General features: G+C 41.5%; 1 long non-coding RNA gene across 2 annotated transcripts; it reads left to right on the top strand.

Moving 5' to 3' along the window:
- The first annotated feature begins 1,180 nt into the window (after nucleotides 1–1,180).
- Nucleotides 1,181–18,291, top strand: LOC120389372. Of its 2 annotated transcripts, none has more exons than XR_005590892.1 (5): nucleotides 1,181–1,237; nucleotides 3,055–3,152; nucleotides 15,859–15,945; nucleotides 17,307–17,348; nucleotides 18,273–18,291. It is a non-coding gene; the product is annotated as an uncharacterized LOC120389372 (long non-coding RNA). The 2 variants fall into 2 exon arrangements; XR_005590893.1 differs by having other exon boundaries at nucleotides 17,268–17,348.
- The last annotated feature ends 374 nt before the right edge of the window (nucleotides 18,292–18,665 follow it).

Here is an 18,665-nt window from a genome sequence, read left to right as displayed (position 1 = left end):
TAAAGCAAGTTTGATATAGCAAGGTAACACGGTTTCACCTATAACACGGTAAGATTTTTTGGCTCCTGAGAACAGAATTTATTTACCAGTTTGAAACAATCCTAATCTGATGCAGTCCTAAAATTGTATCTAATATAGTCCTGAAATCACATCACAGGGCAGACTAGAGGTGAACAAATCTACATTGAAGAATACATGATACTGACTGGAGACAGAGCACAGTAGAAACTACATGATCAAAATAGAATTTCAAGTCATAACTTTAAGAGAAATTCAGTTTCTCTGTCTCCCCATCCACCCGCCCACTATAGTTAAATATTTCACCTAAAGCAGGACTGTTCATAAAAACTGAAGTTGTGACATTATCAAGTGACCTTCTTCCTATGTGTTATGTTCACAGTATATATTTAGTCTAAAGTTTTCTCAGTTTACTGCTTACAGCAGTTATCTTCAGTTGTGATGTCACTCTTGTCTTTACCACAGATTTGGCTATGCAGCATGCTTCTCAGCGCATCTGGGCTGAGCCTTTAATGCTGACTTGCAGATGCTAAACCTAATGTGGTTGTCATTCAGGCATTCTGCTGAAGAATACCATTTTACATTCTCCTTTATGGAGTCTATTGTTTCTTTTGTATTCGAACTCTGCATTGTAAATGTTACGGCAATACTATTTGCTCATTCTTTGTTTTGTGTTTAGATACTGAGATGCTCTGTTTGTCCCAAGATATATCTGCGGTAGCTATGACCAGCACAGTTAATAAATGAGTTAATTTCATTAATCCTTGGACCACCATTTGTATGCTAAAGATGGTGAGCATTTATTTTGTACTCGTATCAATCCTGGAGACAAAGGAGTTTAACTGCCAGTCTCCAGGTAAAGAGTATGAAATGGCTGCAGGGCCGCCCAGAGGGGGGGGCAAAAGGGGCAATTTGCCCTGGGCCCCGGGCTCCGCAGGGGCCCCCAAGAGAAGAGCGGAGGCTCCCGCCTCCGCCCCTCTCCTGGAGCCTCGGCGCATCAAGCGCCGAACCTCCGGCCGAGCCCCTGAGCCCCGCCCCGATCCGCGTGGTGAGGGGGCGGGGCTGGGAGCTCCAACGGGGCCTGAGCCCCGCCCCGCTCAGAGCGGCGTGGGGAGGGGGCGGGGCAGCTGCCTCCGCTCGGCGTGGAGTTCACAGCCCCGCCCCCTCACCACGCGGCTCTGAGCAGGACTGAGCTCAGGCCCCGCCGGTGACGCGCTCGGTAAGGGGCAGGGAGGGAGGGCGAGCGGGCGAAGCCGGGGCCGCGGCCGGGAGGGAGGGCGAGCGGGCGAAGCCGGCGAAGCCGGGGCCGCGGCCGGGAGGGCGGGAGAAGCCGGGGCCGGGGCCGGGGCCGCAGCCGGGAGGGCGGGCGGGAGAAGCCGCGGCCGCGGCCGGGAGGGCGGGCGAGCGGGCGAAGCCGGGGCCAGGAGGGCGGCCGGGAGGGCGGGCGAAGCCGGGGGCGGGGCCGCGGCCGGGAGGGCGGGCGAAGCCGGGGCTGGGGCCGCGGGCGGGCGAGAAGAATCGGGACCCGCCGCCGAAGCACAGCCCAGTCTTCGGCGGCGGGGGGCCCCTTCCGTTCCGGGACCCGCCGCCGAAGTGCCCCGAAGACCCGCGGCGGGGGCTCCCGCCGCGGGTCTTCGGGCACTTTGGCGGCGGTCCCGGAACGGAAGGGCCCGCCGCCGAAGACCCCGGAATCCTCTGGGCGGCCCTGAATGGCTGTTGTACATTTTCATGACTGCTGTCCTTACCAAGTTGCCATGAAAATGAGGGTTTTTTGGAGTAAAATTTGAAGTGTGCTACATCCTATGACAGTGTTCACTATTAGCGCCCACTCTTATTCCTGTAGATGGTGTAAATGGAAAGTGCCAAGTTGCTTATATATTCAGTGGTGGGAATCCCGATAGCTTCAGCTCCTTCTCTAGGCTTTCTGCTGCAGGTGTTGATCTAATTCAGGGGTTCTCAAACTTCATTGCACCGTGACCCTCTTCTGACAACAAAAATCACAAGACCCCAGGAAGGGGGGGACCGAAGCTTGAGCCCGCCCGAGCCCTGGTGCCCCAGGTGGAATGGCCAAAGCCCAAGCCCCAGGGCTTCAGCCCCAGGCAAAGGGCCTGTAGCCTAAGCCCCACCACCCAGAGCTGAAGCCAAAGCCTGAACCCTGCCTCGGGCTTCGGCTTCGGCCCTGGGTGGTGAGGCTCGGGCTTCGTTTGGCCCCGGACCCCAGCAAGTCTCATGCCAGCCCTGGTGACCCTATTAAAACAGGGTCGTGGTCCGCTTTGGGGTCCCAACCCACAGTTGAATTGGTACTTCTTGAATTCTTTTTACATACAGTTCTTTGAAACCTAAATATTTGCATTAACTTTGACTAACCAAAGGTTAATATAACCTCTCTAGTCTGAATTTCTTAATATTTTTCAGTGTAATAAATTATGGCTCCGGGGAAAACATGCTATTTTTCTGAATTTGTTTTACCTTCCTGCATAAGTGTGAGAATGAAAACTTTTTGATAGATGAGAATATATTCCTATTTCATTTATATTTATATTAAGGCTAATTTATATTTGTTTTTAGAGATCCATGTAACTTTATGGAGCAGTCCAGGGAGTTCAAGTTTGGTCCATTTTAACAAATGGCCAGCAGTACTTTTTATTTATTTGTAGCATGATACAGTGTGAGCTTACTTTATATGAAACTAAATTCTTTTTCACTTTTTCTGAATTTTACAGTGGGCAGAAATTTATATTCTTTTATCCCTTAAAAGTTTTCCGCAATCTACATTAAAATAATGTTGATAGCAGGATTGTGTTGTTTGGAGGAAGGGGCAATATTTACACATTATTTCCCTACCTCCCACCCCAATTTGAAGGATGAATTACAGCTGAGAAAGAAAGGATGATCTTATGCTTAATTTAGTGGACTGGGAGCCATGGGATCTGGATTCCATGTGTGTATTTGGGGAAGTCACTTTATCTCTCTGCCTCAGTTCCTCATCTGTAAAATGGAGATTATCATATGTTCTTTTTGTGTTATCTTTTTTAGATTGCAAACTCTCCAGGACAGGGAGAGTTACTAAGCATTACGTACACCAGCTACTACAATGAGATTCTGACCTTGGTTGGGGCCTCTAGGTGCTACTGGTATATAAATAATAAAACTTTCTATAGAAACTTTGTAATTTTGTGAAACAACTATTTTGATGACTTTACCTTTCCCCTCTCATCACCAATGACTCTTTTTTGCAGAGTACAAAATTATTGAAACAAGCATGAACTGGATAAAGGGGTGTGGGTGTATATCTGATAGCTAATGAGTGCAAATCAGACGATCTTTGCTGTCATTCTTCAGTTGTTGATACCCACCTCATCAGTAGTGCCCTACCAACTTCACAGTCGGTTTTGGTCAATTTCAAGGTCATAGGATTTTAAAAATAATAAATGTAATAATTTCAGCTATTTAAATCTGAAATTTCACAGTGTTGTAATTGTAGGGGTCCTGACCGAAAAAGGAGTTTTGAGGGAGTTCAAAGGTTATTGTGTGTGTGGGGGAGGTTGCAGTACTGCTACCCTTACTTGTGCATTGCTGCTAGTGGCAGCACTGCCTTCAGAGCTGAGCAGCTGGAGCAGTGGCTGCGGGCCGGGAGCCCAGCTCTGAAGGCAGAGTCGCCACCAGCAGCAGCACAGAAGTAAGGATGGCATGATATGGTATTGCCATCCTTACTTTTGTGCTGCAACCTTTAGAGCTCGGCCTTCAGTCAGCAGCCGCCTCTGTTTGGCCACCCAACTCTGAAGGCATCAGTACAGAAATAAGAGCTGGGTGCCTGGCCAACAGCTGCCGCTCTCTGGTTGCCAAGATCTGAAGTCAGAGCAGAAGTAAGGGTGGAAATACCATGACCTACCTAAAATAACCTTGTGACCCCCCTGCAACTCCCTTTTGGGTCAGGACACCCAATATGAGAAACGCTGGTCTCCCCTGTGAAATCTGTATAGTACAAGGTAAAAGTACACAAAAGACTAGATTTCACCGCGGAGTGGGGGAGTAACATGGGTCCAAAACAGCTGAGTAGGATAGACAACAGGCAAGACACCACCCGCAGGGGGCGCTCCAGAGCAACCAGCAGGAGGCACCAGCAGTGGTGAGTCTGCGCCATTATGCCTGTATAAGCTTTATACAGAGAAAAATGGATTTATTTGGGGTTTGGACCCCATTGGGAACTGGGTATCTGGGTGCTGGAGACAGGAGTACTTCTTAAGCTGTTTTCAGTTAAGTCTGCAGCTTTTGGGGGACATGGTTCAGACCTGGGTCTGTGTTTGCAACAGGCTAGCGTGTCTGGCTCAACAAGACAGGGTACTGAAGTCCCAAGCTGCCAGGGAAAACCGGTTTAGAGTTAATCTCAGCACATCAGGTGGCAGTTCCCAAGGGGGTCTCTGTGACCCAATCTGTCACAGTCTTTTTAATATTTCCTCATGTGATGAAAGCTGTTCCATACCCTTAATCTTTTTGTTTGCCCTTCTCTGTGCCTATTCCAATTCTAATATCACTTTTGAGACGGGGCACCAGAAATGTGCACATTATTCAATAGCAGATCTTAAGGTGGCCATCCTCCAGCAAAAAAACTTTAGGACCAGACTTCTAAGAGAAACTGCTGAGCTTCAGTTCATTTGCAAATTTGACACCATCAGTTTAGGATTAAACAAAGACTGTGAATGGCTTGCCAACTACAGAACCAGTTTCTCCTTCCTTGGTTTTCACACCTCAGCTGCTGGAACAGGGCCTCATCCTCCCTGATTGATCTAACCTCGTTATCTCTAGCTTGCTTCTTGCTTGCTTATATTTACCTGCCCCTGGAAAATTTCCACTCTTGCATCCGGCCAGTGGGTATTCACCCACGAAAGCTCATGCTGCAAAACGTCTGTTAGTCTATCAAGGTGCCACAGGATTCTTTGCTGATTATTCAAGATGTCAGCGTACCTTGATAGAGTGGCATGATATTTTCTATCTTACCTGTCCCTTTCCTAATGGTTCCTAACATTGTTAGCTTTTTCGATTGCTGCTGTACATTGAGCAGATGTTTTCAGACAACTATCCACAATGAGCGACATAAGTTACACCGACATAAGCGCTCATTTGGGACAGCATCTGCTGCTCACAGAGGCTGGAGTAGTTAAGCCAATGGGACAGCTCTCTCCTGTCAACTTACAGTGGCTACATTAGAGAGCATACAGTGGTGCCACTGCTTCTTTCACATATAGTGCCATTCCTCCACCAGCACTACCTACTCTGTCATGCCTATATATTTTATACTCTGTTTTACTGTGTCCCATTAATTATAATTGTTCCATCAAATTTCTGTGATGTCTAGTTTATCAACATCCTCATTTAATACCAGACCCTTAAGTTCACTCATCTTAGTATTTATAATTCCAGCATTTGTATACAAGCTCTTAAAAATTTGTCAATATCTGTCTTCCTTCATACAATGTAATTGAATGGGAGTCTTTTTTGTTCAACGGTTCCTCTTCAGTTCCTACCTGTACTTCTATCCTGTCCCCTTTATTAGGTTATAGAGTATCCCCTTTAATAAATCCTCCCCTGAGGGATGTCTCCATCTGAATCATGTGCTCCTCCACACCTGTTGGCTTTCCCCAGCAATTAGTATAAAACTCCCCTATAATCTTTTTAATTTTACATGCCAGCAGTCTGGTTCTGTTTTGGTTTAAGTGGAGCCCATCCTTCTGGTATAGGCTCTTCCTTTCCCAAAAAGTTTCTCGGTTCCTGATAAACCTAAATCATTCCACCCAACACCACTGTCTCATCCACACATTGATACCCTGCAGTTCTGGCTGTCTAACTGCTTCTGCCTATGAAACTGGAAGCATTTCACAGAATGCTGCCATGGAGGTCTTGCACTTTAGTCTCTTACCTCGCAGCCTAAATTTGTCCTCCAGGACCTCTCTCCTATCCTTCCCTATGTCATTGGTACCTACATGTACCACAACCACCAGCTCCTTCCCAGTACTGCAGATACGTCTGTCTAGGTATCTTGCGAGATCCCCAACCTTGGCACCCGACAGGGAATTCACAATCAGTTCTCCCATTTATCACAAACCCAACTATCTATATTTCTAATAATTGAATCACACATTGGTATTACCTGTCTCTTCCTAATAACTGGGGTCTCCTCTCCCAGAGGAGTATCCTCAGTGTGAGAGGATACCATGACATCATCAGGAAGGAGTGTCACTCTGCTTCAGCTTGATGTTCTCCTTTCGTAAGACTTTCATCCTCCTCAACAGCACATAGGTTGTCAAACTGGAACAGGGACCACTGTACTGGGTCCCAGAAAGTCTCATCTGTGTACCTCTCTGTCTCTCTTGCTTCTTCCAGTTCAGGCACTTTGGTTTTAAAAGCCTGTACTTGGTCTCTGAGGGCAATAACTGCTTGCACTGGATGCACACACATGCCACTTGTCCACAAGGCAGGTAATTGTAAATGCAGCATTCAGTGTGATAAAGTGGATAAGCCCCACTCTGCTGCCTGACTTCTACCTGCATTCTACTCTTGGAGGGTTTTTTGTTTGGTTGTTTGTTTGTTTTTAAAGGGTGGTTTATTGGCCTAAGTTTAGCGTGTTAGGTGTATCTACTTTTCGCACTCCCTCTCTAAGGGTACATCTACCGGCAGGTAGCAATCGACCTATCAGGGATCGATTGATCACATGTAGTGTAGATGCAATAAATGGATCCCCAATTGCGCTCCCGTCGACTGCTGAACTCCAGCTCGGCGAGAGGTGGAAGCAAAGTCGACGAGGGAGCAGCGGCTGTCGATCCCGCATCGCGAGGACGCAGTAAGTGATTCTAAGTTGATTTAAGATACGTCATGTTCAGCTACGCTATTCTCGTAGCTGAAATTGCGTATCTTAGATCGATCCCCTCCCCCACCACCAGTGTAGACCAGGCCTAAACTGCCTTGCACAACCCTGTTTGCTGCTCCTAGTCACTAACTCTTCTGGTGGTTTAGGAGCTGGTTTTTTAAACCCCTGTTCTCCATGAATTAGCCCTGCCCCCTTGCCAAGGGATCCTAACGAGATTAAGGTTTATTATTTTTCATCAAGATTTTCCTGTTTGGAGTATGCATTATCAGGTTCAGAGCCAAATCTTTAGAGTGAAGAACACCTGCTTTTATTGGACATTCAAGCTATAGAAAACAATAAAATATCAAAAGAAATATTAAAACTATGACCCCATAAACAAGTCACATTTTAAGTGTGATAGTTGATAGAGTTTGAATTTTGACGTGCAAGAGACTGTTAAAAAGAATTGTAGGAGCTGGCATTTCTCCATGCAGATCACATGGTGAAAATCTTCTGATATTGAGAACAGCAATACACTTGTGGTGCTAATGGTGAGAATACCTCAGTAGTACCATTACAATACCAGTGGTCTCTAACTTGTAAATTCTTCTTTTAATTTTTCTCCTTAAGGTTTTTGAACTGTAGCTGTTAACCTGGGAAATGTATAGGGTACAGCCTGCATCAACAGAGCTGTGGCAAAGTAAATTTGAGGAATCTGACCTGTGATGCATTGAAACAATCAGTGTCAAGGTGGTTATTGTCGTACAGGGCACAGGTTCAAAAGATCAGATTTGGCCATTTATTATAGACACTTAACCTTTTAAAAAATAAAGTCTATAGGACTATAGCTCCTATGTCCAATTATGAGGGGTATAAATCCATTCTAATGAAGTAAATGGAAAAATAATGCAGAAAAGTTTTGTAGTCTAGTGTCATAGTGAACATTACTAAGGATGCAAAATAATAACCTGGGTGATACTTGCATACTTCCCTTTCTTGAGTGGGCACTGTTTTTACTCAATGATATGAAAAGGGATGTTCATTAGTGTCAGGCATTGGACATTTTGCATCAGTTTCTTCTGTCATTTACATCCATGCAACTCCACTGATTTTAGATGGGGTTGTAGTAGTGAGGACATAATTTACCACTTAGACACATCATTTATCCCAGTTGGACCTGCTCCCCTCTCTATGCCATTTCCTGGAGCTGTCTGTAATAGCTGTCTGTTGTAACCCTTTAAAATACTTAATCCTCCCTGCATTCTCAATTTTTATGTTTTGGTTTTATTAAGTGAAAGTAGCTTTGCTTTGTGGCATCTGGTCTCCCAAGATCTGCTCCTTCTCCAAATTTTTCTTTTGATTCTTTTAACCCTTCAACCCTATACTACTTTCCATTTTTTGGGTCTCTTGTGATGGGCATTTGTATTTTCATAGACATACTACATTCTATGCATGCATCATAAAATATCCACCAGGAAAAGTGAGTTGATTTTTTTACATGGCATAAGAACCACTCTGCTCTCCTGGGATTGAATCACCCTGGGACACAGCACCTCCTGTGGGTTGTGGGAGAGCAGTGTACATACTCTTACACTGGAAGGGATGAATCAAGCCCATAATTGTATCTTACCAAACATACTTTCAAACATGTGTTATGGATTTGGAACAGTAGACTTGTAAAAGATATTTATGCTCCCAAACCCCTCCCCATTTCCTCAGTTTTTCTTTGCATTCTCCAGTCTAGCAGTTAGTGCCACCTGAACCATGTGGGGTATGAAGTATTGGAATGATGCACTAATATCAAAGCCAAGTTTCGTTATTCCTTTATCTCCTACACTGTATTTGTTTGTGGAAAGTAAGTTGTTTTACAGTGTGGGTGATGTGGTGGTGGTAGATATTTCTGTCTTAGTTTCTGTGTGGGTTGAACATAGACGCCTGTTTCATGCACTGTCCCTTACTGCTACATGTATTGTATAGGCACATTGGGCATTGAGTTTTTTTCACGGCATAAGAAACTCTGAACACAATCTCATCATCTAATTTTTTTCACACATTTTCTTTTTCTTTCTTGTGTTCTGTATCTCTGTGAAGCCTCCTCTCCCCAGCCCACTGCCATATGCTGCTAATGTGGAATGAAGTTTGGTCTCAAAAAGAATGAAAAAGATGAGAAAATTACAAGTAAGAAAGGAAATGTCCCAGTCACTGCTATGTGGATCAATCCTCATCATCCAAATCCAGGCTAGACATGAGATTCTGCTGTTGTGTTTAGTGTATCTGTGGTACTGTCCCACTTTCTGGAAAATATTACTACTACTTTTGGTTAGTATTTATTTCTGACAATGCTAGGTGCTTTATGTATTTGTAAGAAGGCTGTGCTCTTTCTCTCACTCTCTCTGTCCTTGTGTTAGGTGCAGAGAATAAGGAGTGAGGATTGGTGTGCAACTCTGGAATTTTTCCCTAGTGTATTTCTCTTGCCTATTTTACCTATTTGCCTCTTTAGCTTAATTCATACTCATGTGACTTTTTAATAACACTGTGCTTCAAACCTTTGCTTGGTTTCATTTAATCCTTGTCCTGTTTATTATGAGACAGATCCTCCACTCATATAAATTTGTGTAACTCATTTGGCCTCAGTGGTTGATTTATACCGGAGGATGATCTGGTCCAATATTTTGTTTTATTTTTTATACTTTCCTTTCTCTATTTTGTACGTAACAATAGTAATGTTGGTGTGGACTTCCTGGAAAACATGTGATACTGTCAAAATAAGTGCTTTCTACCATTTCTTCCTGCTTTGCATTCTGAATGAATGCTTAATAGTAAAAGAAAATGAGAACTAGTAAAATTAGTGACTCATGAGGGGAATTGAGCATTTTAGTCTCAGTCTGGTCTAACTTCCAGCTTAATAAAGAATAAGCCAAAAAAAAAGTGGGGTTGGGGGGAGGTGCCTGGGAAGTGTGACCACTGACTAGATGTACCAGTGACTTTATTTAGAGGTGCACAACAGGCTTTTGTTGTTAACCCAAAGCTTGGGTCAAATTTGCAGAGTTTCACTAACTTTTCAGATCAGCCTGGACTGAATTTTGCAGGAGCCTTTCTTGAGCTGGGAATTATTTATGGTTTTCACCTGAAATCTTGCAAAACTGGATTTAGGTAAGCTTCTTTTGAGTTTGAAGCTTCATTCCAGCGCAAGGTGAAATTTATAGGATGCAGTCCATATGATTAAATAGTTAAATGTCAATAAGCTGAAATTGCAGGTTCCTCAGAGCTCCCTTCTTTACTTTGTTCACATAAGAACTCTCTGGTGCTCCAACACTATTGTGATGAGAACCGTATAAGTAACAAGAGAGGTAGAACTTTCCTCAACAATCATATATTCTAGTTGCCAAATTGCAGATCAGCACAAATATATGAATTCCTCTGTCAATCTGTTTGTACAACATCCCACATACCCCCTGGTTTTTATTTAGAGAGGGCTGAAAAGGTTTGAGCTCTTTCCCTCTCACCCTCCAATATTTTCTTACTGTGCTCCTTCTCCTGTTTCCATGTACTCCTTCAGGCTGTGGCGTACAGAAAGCATGCAGATAAGAGAGTACTTTAGCTAACTCTAGAATCCTTGTCAGATGCCAAATCCCACACCTAATTATGAGTACATGGGCTCTGTTTTTCTGACTGTGTTTGCAGTGAGTACTTTGTAGTTTTAGAATGAAAAAAACTATGAACTCACTAGTGATTTGGAAAAGTTGATATTTTTCACAAACATAGGCAGAGCCATAACTCTGTGGAGCGGTTTATCTTGGGTGTAGAGGCTTTTAGGAAATAATGTAAAAGCTGTAAAAAGAACGAGAAGTACTTTTGCACCTTAGAGACTAACAAATTTATTTGAGCATAAGCTTGTGTGGGCTAAAACCCACTTCATCGGATGCATGCAGCTAAGGTGCCACAAGTACTCATTCTTTTTGCTGATACAGACTAACACGGCTACCAGTCTGAAACCTGTAAAAGCTGTGTTAGGCTCTTGTCTGTTCCACTGGCCAGTGCAGGATTGTTTGCTGTAGTGTAGTCTCATTATCTTTATGCATTTTAAATAACATATGTGATGGAGGTTCCAGAGTTTAATAGCTTTCTTTTCTGTTGCTTATCCTGAATTTGCCTTCACATTATTTAATCCTATTATTTTGTTTTACCACTTGGACCACCCTAGGTAATTCTTCTCCCTTTTCAGTGTTACACTATCCAGATACTTGCAGTTATCATATCTCCCTACCCAACCTCCACTTCCTTAAAGTGATTGGTCAGGTTAGTCATAGTTATTATTTTCTAGAATCTCTCATTCGTCTATCTTTTAAAGAGTCAGTTGCTCAGAACTGTACTAGTCTGTATTGTTTCACTTCTACCATATTCTCTGGTCTCTCTATCTGCATTCTAATGCTTCTGTTATCATAGAATCTAGTGATATAATCCTTTATCCCCAGTTGCCTGATCTATTGATTATTGATTGAAATTCCCCATTAGCATTCTGTCATTTGGAAGGTTCTTGTCCCTAGTTCAGGCCCAGTATTATCAGAGTTACTGCTTTGGGAGCCAACAATGGTCATACTCAGAGAAAACCTTTTGTAACTGTAAAACTTTTATTACTACAATGATTAGTTCAATAAATAAAGAAATCCAGAAAGTAAAGAGAGAGAACTACTCAGAGAGTAGTTATTAATGGTTCCCAATCCTGCTGGAAAGGTATAACAAGTGGGGTTCCGCAGGTGTCTGTTTTGGGACTGGCTCTATTCAATATCTTCATCAACGACTTAGATATTGGCATAGAAAGTACGCTTATTAAGTTTGCAGTTGATGCCAAACTGGGAGGGATTGCAACTGCTTTGGAGGACAGGGTCATAATTCAAAATGATCTGGACAAATTGGAGAAATGGTCTGAGGTAAACAGGATGAAGTTTAATAAAGACAAATAAATGCAAAGTGCTCCACTTAGGAAGGAACAATCAGTTTCACACATACAGAATGGGAAGAGACTGTCTAGGAAGGAGTACTGCAGAAAGGAATCTAGGGGTTATAGTGGACCACAAACTAAATGTGAGTCAACAGTGTGATGCTGTTGCAAAAAAAGCAAACGTGATTCTGGGATGCATTAACAGGTGTGTTGTGAGCAAGACACGAGAAGTCATTCTTCCGCTCTACTCTGCGCTGGTTAGGCCTCAACTGGAGTATTGTGTCCAGTTCTGGGCACCGCATTTCAAGAAGGATGTGGAGAAATTGGAGAGGGTCCAGAGAAGAATAACAAGAATGATTAAAGGGCTAGAGAACATGACTATGAAGGAAGTCTGAAGGAATTGGGTTTGTTTAGTTTGCAAAAGAGAAGACTGGGGGGGGACATGATAGCAGTTTTCAAGTATTTAAAAGGGTGTCATAGGGAGGAGGGAGAAAACTTGTTCACCTTAGCCTCTAAGGATAGAACAAGAAGCAATGGGCTTAAATTGCAGCAAGGGAAGTTTAGGTTGGACATTAGGAAAAAGATCCTGTCAGGGTGGTTAAACACTGGAATAAATTGCCTAGGGAGGTTGTAGAATCCCCATCTCTGGAGATATTTAAGAGTAGGTTAGATAAATGTCTATCAGGGATGGTCTACAGTATTTGGTCCTGCCATGAGGGCAGGGGACTGGACTCGATGACCTCTCGAGGTCCCTTCCAGTCCTAGAGTCTATGAATCTATAATATAGCACTCTAGGATGACCTTCACCATTACAGGTATATACTCACTCTATCTGTGATGAGAGCTCTAAGGGTTGAGGCAAATCCTAGTCTGACTTTGGCATGCCAGTGAAGAACTTCAACAGCTGTACTTAAGACTGGATATTTTATAGGCCTTGATGTCCATCATGCATATCTACGTGTAGCTCTTTCCTCCTTCACCATACCTTAACTTCCTCGCCCTCATAATATTAGGGTGTCCTTATCCTATAGGTTAGTATATTAATTAGGTTATGCTTATTAACATATATGTCCATTGGATTACTGTTGTGGTTAAACATCTGCTGATATTCCCCTCCAAAAATACCCCAGATTGGTACAAACTGCATTCTTGTGGCTACCTATCAACAACTTTCAACACTTGTGCTTATTGCAAAACAATAAACAAAGCCTTGTGTCATCTTGTGACTTAAGATCACTGTTATACCCTACTCCTGTTTGGGTATAAGGCTTATAAATATGCTAACTTTTTAAGCTATTCTTATAAATCTAGGCCTATATGTCTCTTGTGTTCCTGCTCTAAGTTCCTTTCTCCTTTACCTTCTATTTACCATATAACTTACATAATTACTGCATAGCTACACCCACAAATCTCATACCGAATAACTGACTCATTTGGGACACCATACATGAAAGAGAGACAGATGTATAAAATATTTTCTCATGATAACATCAATCACATTGTTATAATAGTGTCTATTTATCGATTTTGCCAGAAGCTGGTATAGGACAAACCTGATTCTTTCTATAATGCTTGGACTGATCATAAGGTTTTTTTATAACAGTACCTCATAATAGAAGGTTATTAAACCAGGGCATATTCCTTCTGCCTTGGTGGTAACACTAAGTACTCTGACTGTAATGTACTAAGCATTTGGGGGAAGGAAAATGAATACAAAAGAACAAATAAAAAAAACCCTATAAAATGATAATGAGGGAGCATGCAGTCCCTCTCAGCAAGCAGCTTACCAGAGCAGAAGTGTGGCCTCAGTCACGGCACTGTGACTCATTATTAGAATCCTTTGCCTAAAGGCTTGGAGCAGTGATGCAGTAGAACTTCATGCTGGGAAGCTGATAGCTCGTTGGAGTGACTGTGAGACTAATCAGGCAGCCGCGGTTGCTGAAGGCTTGCACTTGTTTCATGACAGTCATATTCAGAATCAAACATTAGGACTATCAGGTTTGGCGCATTTTCTGTAATGGTACAAAACATCTCTGCTTTATTTGGTAAGAAGGGTTTTTTATTGCTCTTCTCAGTTCTCTGGGGAATAAAAAAAAGACTTGCTAGAGCTACAGTGGCCCTTTCATTAGGTTGGGTGTGAGATGCTTTGAAATAGATAGTACAGAAGGATTGTTCTCCAATATTAGAGGGGTACTTACCTATTAGCCTGGGAAAAGCAATAGTCTGATAAATGATATTTACCACTACTGCTGTCCATCATGTTAATGACCACATAGAAATTATAATACTATATATAAGTAGCCTATTAAAACCTTTGCACTGAACATAATGCTGGATGTTTGCATGTAAAATACTCTCCCAAGACATGGCCTTGAAACTGAATAGGATCTGTTTGGCTCCGATTCTGTACCTGTTTGGTAGGGGAACTTCTGTTTTGTGCAACTGCCACACTATTTCATTTTTAACAATGATAGTTTTAAGATGTTCTTAATTGTATTGTTCTTCCTCTGTCTTTCCTAAAGTAGGAATTCAAATATCATCATGAGGAATACAATATCAAAATCTGGATTGGTGTTCAAAGGTTCTCATGTCTTTTACCCTATCAGAGGGTCATTTGCTATATACTGTGTAGATGTTTGCAGGTTAGAGGGAAGAATCAGAAGGCTTACAAAGGGAGGGGGAGGTGGAACTAAGGCACAGAGAGGCCAAGTGAATTGCCCAAGTTTTTATAGATCATCATTATAAGATCCAACAATAGAACCCAGGACTCCTAATTGCTAGTTTTTAGATTTTTCTACTGAAACAGCTTTCCACTCACAATGGCATAAGAAGCATCAAGTATGTATGCTTGAAATTTTGTGGTAAAGGAGATGCAGAAGCTGTGTTGCCAAGAAATAGTGATGGATCACCAGATGATTGCTTGGTTTAGGAGAAAAGCAGACAAATTCTTAGTCTATGAGGAGAAGTTAGTGACGGTATTGCCAACCCCAATCACTAAAAAAATCATGAGTCAGGTCCCCTAAAATTTTGGAATATTAAGCAATACCAAATTCTGTGTCCCTTTCCACCTTCTGTTTTTGAGCCTTTAGGGTTCATGTTTTCCAGCCTTTTTCCTCAACTGTATCTGTGTGTGTGTGTGTGTGTGTACACACATAGATATCTATAAAAATATTTGAGATTTGCATGTAAATTTCATGACTCTAGAAGCCTTGACTGTGAAATTGACCAAAATGGACCATGAATTTGGTAGTGCCCTATTCATAATTGTCCAGTGAACATTGTGCAAAGAAACTTGAGCCCAAAAATTGCTTACAAAGGAGTTGTGAGTATTAAGCAGTATTCACTATCTGATCTGTGCGGTTGGTCACTGAAATAGAACGGTATTTTCTGTTCCTTGGTTTGAAGACTGTCATTTTTATCATTTCTGGCACAAATAGGTGTTGCTTTTTGTGCCAGCCTCTGTATTTACATGTGACCATGTTTACTCAGTTGCACTCAAACAAGTATATTTATTTGAGGATGAAATTTCGCCCAGATATTAGTTGTAAATACTAAAGCATCAAAATCATTGGTTTTATTTGCATTAATAGTCATGGAAACATGTTTTTAGTGTTTGCTCAACTTCATTGTTTACTCTGGCCTCCCAACTCTCTCTCCCCCTCAGCTCATTTCTTGAGTGAGTGTAGGGCAGTGGTTTTTCTTTTTCTTCCGTTCTTTCTGTTAGCAATAAGTGAGGTAATTGGGCTTTTCTCTGCTTCTCTCCCGTCGGCTCTACCCCCTCCACTGATTTCCCACTCAGCAAAATCTCTCCACAAAGGCTTCCTTTTCACAATCCTTAAATGTGTGCCTTCAGAAAAAATGTTTTTAAAAGTCTTTAAAAATGTATCTCCTAAGGCACTAAAAGATTGAAGTGTTAGGTAGAGCTTTGCCTCTCGTTCCTCTATTCTGGTTATTTGGAGGGGTAAATGGTTCCAATAAAAAGATAAACAATTTAGCGAAGTGCAATATGCTGAAGGACAATTCCCTCCTAATTTTAAATGTGTTCTGAATATAGGAAGAATGGCAGAACTCCTTAACATAATACTACAGTTTAGTTGTGGTATAACAGCATAAGAAATCCCAGAGGAATTCTTCAAGCAAGGTAAAATAGTATCATATACATTCCTTAATATTGCAAAAGTTTCCTTAATCTCATTGTTTAAATTTTTCAATAAACCATAATGCTTATTAGTAGTTTTTCATTTTCAGCTGTCAGATAATTCCTTTTGCAAACTCTAGATAAAGAGGACTCACCATACTTCTGATTTTAGTTATAGATGATATATATGTGACCAGACAGCTGATGTAATAAAATAGTATTGTGTTTTCCACTGTGTTGAACTTAGAGGTTCAAATGTGTTAATGCAATTGAATTGATTGTAATATTTTATAAAAGTTTCTTCAACAAAAATATTGTTAGTGATTCTAGTTGTCAAAGGTTATGAAAGCAAATAAAATGTGCTTCTAGTTGTAATGACAGCAGATTGTCAGGAGCTGAAATAGAGAAGTATTCTGTAGAGATGGTCTCTATTTGTCACTTGGTTTCTTTTTCCAGTAAGAGCTGAAGCAAAAAGTCCTTATAATAGAAGACATTGACATTTTTTCTTTAAATGGTGCACAAGAGCATGAACTGAAAGAGTAAAAATGTTAATTGAGAGACTGCAATGAAATTTTCACCAGAAGTTTTCCCTTTAGTCTTCCTATCATTTATCCTGTTCTTGTCACTCTGATGTCTGAGTGTAGTGAATTCAGAAGGATTGGAAGATGATGGAAATGTGATTGAGGATTTTGAATAGAGATGAGCAAAACTAGTATAGTTATGTGTTTGCAGAACCTCATTGGTCAGGTTAACAAAAGTAAAACTAAAACAATAGGTAGTTTGGATCTGGATCGAACAGTATCAGAACCCTACAGTGTTTCTTGGGGAGAATGATGGATTAATGGCAGATTTCTAACCCATCTCATCCTAACTTTAAGTATGAATTCACAGGAACATATTTAATCAAGAAACTTAAATTCTAAAATGAAGCTTTGGAGACTTGATTCCAAACTGGTGCTGTGTTCTTTGGGCAAGACAGGAGAGATTGAGTAATATAATTTTGTGAATAGCCAGTCAGATGTGGTAGGTAGGTTGAATGGTATTGGGCTGAAGGATTCATAGGTTTTTGGCCTTAAAAATCTATCTAGGACAATTAAATCTTCTAGTCTGACTTCTTTTATAATGCAGGACATAAAATTTCTCCCATTGAGCCCAATAACATGTGCTTGAGTAAAGCATATCTTACAGAAAAGCATCCAGTCTTGACTTGAAGACATCAAGAGGTGGAGAATCCCTCACTTCCCTTGGTAGTTTGTTCCAGTGGTTAATCATCCTCACTCATATATTTTTGCCTAATTTCTAATTTGAATTTTGTCTGACTTCAGTTTTTAGCCATTGATTCATGTTATGCCATTCTCCATCAGATTGAAGAAACCTTTAGTGGCTGGAATATTCTGCCCATAAAGGTATTTATATACTGTAATCAAATCACCTCTCAATCTTCTTTTTGATAAGCTAAATAGATTGAGCTCTTTAAGTCTCTCACTGTAAGGCATCTTCTCTAGCCTTGAAACAATTTTTGTGTCCCCCTCCCACTCCACACTCTGCAGTTTTTCAACATCTCTTTAAAAATGTGGACACCAGAAATGGGTGTAATATTTTAATAGTGACCTCACCAATGCTATATACAGAAGTTAGTCATGTCCCTATTCCTATTCCTACTCGATACGTCCCTCTTTATAGAACCAAGGATTGAATTAGCCCTTTGTGCCACAGTTTTGCATGGGGATTCCATGTTCAGGTGCTCATCCCCTATGACTCCTAAATCCTTTCCAGAGCCTCTACTTTCCAGTCCCTGGGGGCAGGGATGGACTGTAAGTATGGTCTGCATTCCTTGTTCCTAAAGGTATAACTTTGCATTTGGCTGTATTAAAACAATTTTTTTGAATGGCCCAGGTTATCAATGGAGCCAGATTACACTGTATATGACTGTCCTGTCCTCATCCTTATTTACCAGTCCACCTATCTTTGTGTTATCTGCAAATGTTATCAGCAGTGATTTTATATTTGTTTCAGGATGAGTGATAAAAATGTTGAAAGCATTGGGCGTAGTAGCAATCACTGTGGAACCTTATTAGAAACACCTCCATTCAGTGAGGATTCCCCATTGATGACTACTCTTTGAGACCTGTCAGACAGTTCTTAATCCATTTCACATGTGCTTTACTGTTACTGTATAGTGCTAATTTTTCATCAGTGTCATGCGCCTAAATCAAAGGTCTTATAAAAGTCTAAGTACATTGCATATATACAGGTATCTTTATCAACCAAATTTATAATCTCATCAGAAACTAAACCAGTTGTATTTGATATCTCATGGAACTGCACAGATTAAAGAAGACTTCAGGGTGTTGGAAGAGAAGTAAAGAAAAGGAAAGTTCAAGTGATCTTCACAGAGATCCTTCCAGTCCCATGAGCAAGAAAAGGCAGAATACAGATAATACTGGAAGTGAACCATAGGCTGCATGATTGGTGTGAAGCTGAAGGTTTTGGTTTTGTGGTACGCTGGGCCACATTCCAAAGGGAAAGAGAGCTTTACAAATGGGACAGCCTGCATCTCACAAATGTGAGATGGGTTATCTTCTCAGCTGAAGACTAGCTGCAGCAGCCAGAAGGATGTCGAAAGATAACAGTAAATAGAAATATTACTCTGTATTTCATGGAATAGATTGCAACTAATATTTGTAAGTTACAAGTTTTAACTCCTTGTTTAAAAAAAGTAA

The sequence above is a fragment of the Mauremys reevesii genome, linkage group 23 (assembly GCF_016161935.1).
Source record: "Mauremys reevesii isolate NIE-2019 linkage group 23, ASM1616193v1, whole genome shotgun sequence".
In the NCBI taxonomy this organism is placed as follows: domain Eukaryota; kingdom Metazoa; phylum Chordata; order Testudines; family Geoemydidae; genus Mauremys; species Mauremys reevesii.
The sequence above is the reverse complement of the archived record's forward strand: the minus strand, read 5'-3'. Positions and strand labels throughout refer to the sequence as shown.